Source organism: Mytilus edulis, chromosome 3 (assembly GCF_963676685.1).
Source record: "Mytilus edulis chromosome 3, xbMytEdul2.2, whole genome shotgun sequence".
In the NCBI taxonomy this organism is placed as follows: domain Eukaryota; kingdom Metazoa; phylum Mollusca; class Bivalvia; order Mytilida; family Mytilidae; genus Mytilus; species Mytilus edulis.
Window position 1 is genome coordinate 91,892,403 of NC_092346.1, and position 5,872 is coordinate 91,898,274.

General features: G+C 32.1%; 1 long non-coding RNA gene across 1 annotated transcript; it reads right to left on the reverse strand.

Annotated features, from left to right (window-relative positions):
- Positions 1 to 1,998: 1,998 nt before the first annotated feature.
- Positions 1,999 to 5,667, reverse strand: LOC139517759 (uncharacterized). Its single transcript, XR_011663197.1, has 3 exons — positions 5,560 to 5,667; positions 3,383 to 3,493; positions 1,999 to 2,240 (listed from the first exon to the last, which is right to left on the reverse strand). It is a non-coding gene; the product is annotated as an uncharacterized lncRNA (long non-coding RNA).
- Between the last annotated feature and the right edge of the window lie 205 nt (positions 5,668 to 5,872).

Here is a 5,872-nt window from a genome sequence, read left to right on the forward strand (position 1 = left end):
GCCCGGTTTCGATAAGGGTTCGTTTGGTTCAGTTTTTAGTTTTCTTTATTGTGTTATGTCAAAGAAAGGGACGAAAGATACCAAAGGGACAGTCAAACTCATAAATCGAAAATAAACTGACAACGCCATGGCTAAAAATGAAAAAGACAAACAGACAAACAATAGTACACATGACACAACATGGAAAACTAAAGAATAAACAACACGAACCCCATCAAAAACTAGAGGTGATCTTAGGTGCTCTGGAAGGGTAAACAGATCTCGCTCCACATGTGGCACCCGTCGTGTTGCTTATGTGATAACAAATCCTGTAAATAGTATAATTCGATAGGTCACATTAATGAAGGGATGGGGATTGTAGTTATTGGAAAGTTCACAATTGGAAAGCTGCAATCATCTCTCTTGTCGTAAAGTTTTGTTTTCAACCGACCCTCATTGTCAATTTCTAGATGTAAGTCAAGATATGAGGACGACTTAACTGTATCTGTAGTATCCTTTATCTCTAGTTCGATGGGATAGATGCGTTCCACATAGTCACCAAATTTTGAATTATGTAGTGAAAGAACATCATCTATATAGCGCGGAAAGTAGAGTTAAAGGATATCGCTAAGTTCTTATCTTTCTTCCTAAGAAGTTTCTGCATGAAGTCAGCCTCAGAATTATAAAGAAACAAGTAGAGGAGCACGAATTTGTTCCCATTGGAATGCCGACAGTCTGTTGAAAAACACGTCCTTCGAACGTAATTTTTTGTTTGAATCAGAGTGATCCTTTACAAAGTAGAATTTATCCCTCCCTAAGCCAAGATACTTGTATCTACGTTGGCCATTCTTTTTTATGAAGCAAAGCAATACCAACTCTTTCAATTTGTCTTTTAGTTTTGAATGTGGAATACTTGTGTAAAGAGTAGAAAAGTCAAATGTTTTAATACTGTTACAAGATGAAAGAAAGTTAGATTGTATGTACTCTAAAAGATCTTTGGAATTTTAAAGTATCCACATATGATTCACGCCACCACTAGACTAGGCAGTTTCACAATAACTTTGAAGCCCGGCTTTGATTGTTGATAAAATAGATGTTAATAATTTAGAAAGAGGTTTTGTGGAGCACTTGGAAGACCCAGCAATATACCGTTGTTTGTAAGGACACTTATGTAGTTTATGTATCTAATACAGTGATGGAAGATCCAGTTCTTCATGTTTGGTTGAAATTCCAAAAGGAACATAGGACAGACCTATGTTTATCCAAGATTTCTTCTTTGGTAAGTGTCCTTGAGGGTATATGTTGAGTTTCCAAGTGAATTGTCAATACGTAATTCGTTTATCAAGCATTTAATGTTATGAGTTTTACAAACAAAAACGTTGTTGATTGGGGCTTTTTCTGCGGGGACAACAACATATTTGTTATGGAGGTAGGATAAGTGTTTTGCAAAAGAGGGACGAAAGATACCAAAGGACCAGTCAAACTCATAAATCTAAAACAAACTGACGACGCCATGACTAAAAATGAAAAAGACAAACAAAAAACAGCACACATGACACAACATAGAAAACTAATGAATAAACAACACGAACCCCACCAAAAATCTAGGGGTGATCTCAGGTGCTCCGGAAGGGTAAGCAGATCCTGCTCCACATGTGGCACCCGTTGTTTTGCAACATTTGGGTCTTTAAAGGTTGACGTAGCATTCAACATTATCAGTTTGTTTCCGAGTTATGAATTTAACCATACCGTTGATACCTTCTGTCTCTCTTTTGGCTTTTTATATATATTGTATAACTAACAATTATTTAATCATCCAATAAACTGCTCTCATAATGATGAATGAATAAAGTCAAATATTTGTTTCAGAATTAATAGTTATCGCTAAATAAAGGTTAACCATGAAAGTATATTCATAATAGCTTTGGATATGATCTGGAATAAAATATTTACGAAGTAAAGTCTTCCCGAAATAATGTAAAACTAGAAACAAACTAAAGCAAAAGAAACACATGAAAATACACAATCAAACTTTATTAACAAAATCACAAACAAACATAAGGTGACGAAGAATCATTTAAATATAAAACAGATACTGTACTTCAAATATGTAATTTGCATTTAATGGTTTTATTCATTTTTATATTGATCTGTCTTGAAAACAAATATCCACTCATATATTAACTACGTAATCCTCTACTGCACAGTCATTTTCCATTTATGTTCGTCCCAAAAGGTCCGCGATTGACTCGAGAAAACCCCTGAAATAAGAATTATAACTGATTACTCTGAAACTAACAACACCGTTGATGTTATTAATTTAATAACATCGGTATAATTTTAACAGGTTTAGGTTTGAGTTTTAAAGTTTTTAAGTTTAGGTAAGAGTAGGAGTAATACACATGGTAATTTCCCATCGTGAAAACGAAAACAAAAAGATTCGTTGAACAAGATTTATCGAATGTGAGCATGAGACAGTCTTTACAAATAGCTCACAATAGTTTAATATAAATTGATAAACACATATTGAATTGAATAATAATCACAATTTTATCAATGGTACGGCGAAAACGAGAAAAGCAATCGAGTTGAGATGACCAACGATAATCTGTTTATCGATATTTTACCAATGACGACGTTGACAATTTCATATCAATTTTATTAGCAACGCCACGTGCCTTCATTAGTTTGTAGCGATAATTTTCCATCTCAAGCGAGTAGCATTATATGAAAAGTTATCACAAAAAAAGATCTAAAGAAAAATGTGGTATGCCGAAACGTACATTTATTATCACCCTCCCATGTATTTGCGAGATAGCGATTCAAATTTAAAGTTTTCGGGAATATACAAATGTCTGAAAATTATGCGCATTAAAGACGAATTATGCATTAATTGAAATGAAAAAAAAAATAACAGTAATGAAATAAATACTACTACTACTACTACTACTACTACTACTACTACTACTACTACTACTACTACTACTACTACTACTACTACTACTACTACTACTACTACTACTACTACTACTACTACTTCTACTACTACTACTACTACTACTACTACTACTACTACTACTACTACTACTACTACTACTACTTCTACTAATAATTAAAAAATAATAATAATAATAATAAAAACAACAATAATATTAATGATAATAATAATAATAATAGACTGAGTAATAAAAAAAATAATAAACAATTAAAAATTATAAAAAAGATCTCGTTTACGACAACCAATGACAACCCTCTGTCAGGGAAAAGACATTGAAATGTGATAGGGTTATATTTACAGACAATTCTTGTATAAGACCCTTCAAATGAATCCTTAAATTGTAACAGAGTTAATAAATGATTAATTTTAAATCACGAATTCAAAGTTAAGCGGTGCATTGTTTACCTGTGCATTTGTAGGCAGTGCTTGTATCATTTGATAGGCATCAATAACAGGATGCACCATATCTACATTGGTGTCAGGATTTCCACCGTCTGCCATAGATCCATATGAAGGCTGCAATAAAAATATAAACGAAACGATATACAACTATATATGATTAAAATCTAAGCAATTATAAAAAAAAAAAAAAGTTTATATTCTGTTTTACAAATATTTTTGGCATATCCCTTGTTATTATGAATCTTCTTCATAGAAAACCTTTATTAAGCGAACATAATAATCTATTGACCCAGTATTTTGTTAGTGCATGTATCAATAAAAGTTTTTTCGGGCACATGCAGATATATACTGAATAAACTCATCATAGATACCCGAATTAAATTTTGTATTTACGCCTGACTCGCGTTTCGTCTACAAAAGACTCATCAGTGACGCTCGAATTAAAAACAGTTAAAATGGCAAAATCAAGTATGAAGTTGAAGAGCATTCAGGATAGCAATTCCGAAAGGTTTACAGCTAAGGTAATCTATTCCTGAGGTAGAAAAGCCTTGTTGTTTCAAAAGTTCAAAATGTTTGAAACAGTTAATTTATAAATATGACCGTATCAATGATCATTCATGTCAGCACAAGTGCTGACTACTGGGATGATGATACTTTCGGGGAATTAAAAGTCCACCAGCAGTGACATCGACCCAGTGGTAAATAAACTCATCATAGATACCAGTATTATATTTTGTATTTACGCCATACGCGCGTTTAGTCTACAAAAGACTCACCAGTGACGTTCGAATCCAAAAAAGTTAAAAAGGCCAAATCAAATATGAAGTTAAGAGCATTGAGAACCAACATTCCTAAATATTTTGCCAAATACAGCTAAGATAAGCTATTCATGAGGAAAAAAGCCTTAGCATTTCAAAAAATCAAAAGTTTTGTAAACAGTCAATTCATAAATATGACCAAATCAATGATAATGCATGTCAGCACAAGTGCTGACTACTGGGCTGGTGATATCCTCGCGGAATTAAAACTCCACTAGCAGTGGCATCGACCCAGCGGTTGTAAATAATCTCAGAATAGACACCAGGATTAAGAAAGTGCTAAAATTTCAGTACTAATGCCGATTATTTTCCATTATAACAAATGAATATTTCGTCGGATTTAATTAATATGATGTTCCATAAACATACCTTTCTTTTTATTTGTTTAATTTGCACATTCCAGAATATATAAATTCATGTAATACTGTTTTATAAAATTGAGAATGGAAATGGGTGATATGTCAAAGAGACAACAACCCGATCAAAGAGCAGAAGGCCATCAATTGGTTTTTCAACGCAGCGTGAAAATCCCACACCCAGAGTGTCCATTTCTTGCAAAAGTTTAAACGAAAAGAAAAAAACAAACTGAACAAATGGGTAGATAATCCAATAAAAAGCATACTTTCAGGAAATTCCAAAGATGAAAAGAGCAAAAACTTAAAGAAAATGAACAGAGAATGTGTGCGATAACATTGAATATCAGGATTAGATGTATGAAATAAGCTTTTTAATAAACGAATAGTGATGCAGATTTCGTATCGCAAGAATTTTACATATTTCTAGCAAAAAAAACCACCAAATTGTAGACACAAAACTTCTTTGAAGACACAAGCCCAACAAGTAAACACAATCGCTGTTAAAAAAAACACAAAAAAAACCCCCAGAAACATATTGAAACGAAGGAACCATCAATTAAACATAAATTGTTATGATTTTTAACATATGTCAATAAAGCTACAGAAAAAACAAATCATAGCTTCATTCATGAAAATGTGCTGGATTCTCCGTTTGTAAGTCGAAGAGAAAATAATCCAAAAAATTGTATAAGGTTTTGAGCATTCTGTTTAGTTTCGATGTAACATAACGAAATACAACTGTTTTTAAGACATTAACACTAAATAAAACCTGTAAAACAAATCATTCATTTTGTTTTTGATATTTTAATGTTTTTGTCACATTGAAGTCTCCCATAACATAACGTTTCGCAGTGAAAATTGTATAGAATTTTACAATTTCTATGTAAGGAAATTAAAAAATAAAATTAATTGTTGGCGCATGCATGGAAAATATATTGCTCCTAATACCTTTTACTATTATTCTTCTAAATTAAAAGAGAATGTATGTTTTATCAATATAACTTACGTAATAAGGATATCCTTCACAAAACGCAATTACAAAAAGAAATGTTTCGATTGATAAACCACATTTAGTCGTCATGATTGTGTGCAACTTTAGAAAGAACTGGTAATCCTATTTTGTGACATTCAATATTATAACCTAATCAACAAAACACAATTAACGAATGACAAAAAAATAATTAGTAAAAAAAAATCAGAATGTGCCATTTACGGCAAATGTTAATATGTCTGCTAACAGCTGTTCCGTATTATTTGTGACTTTTTGGAAATTCATATCACACAAATGAAATTTATGAAAGATACATGATTTATCTGAA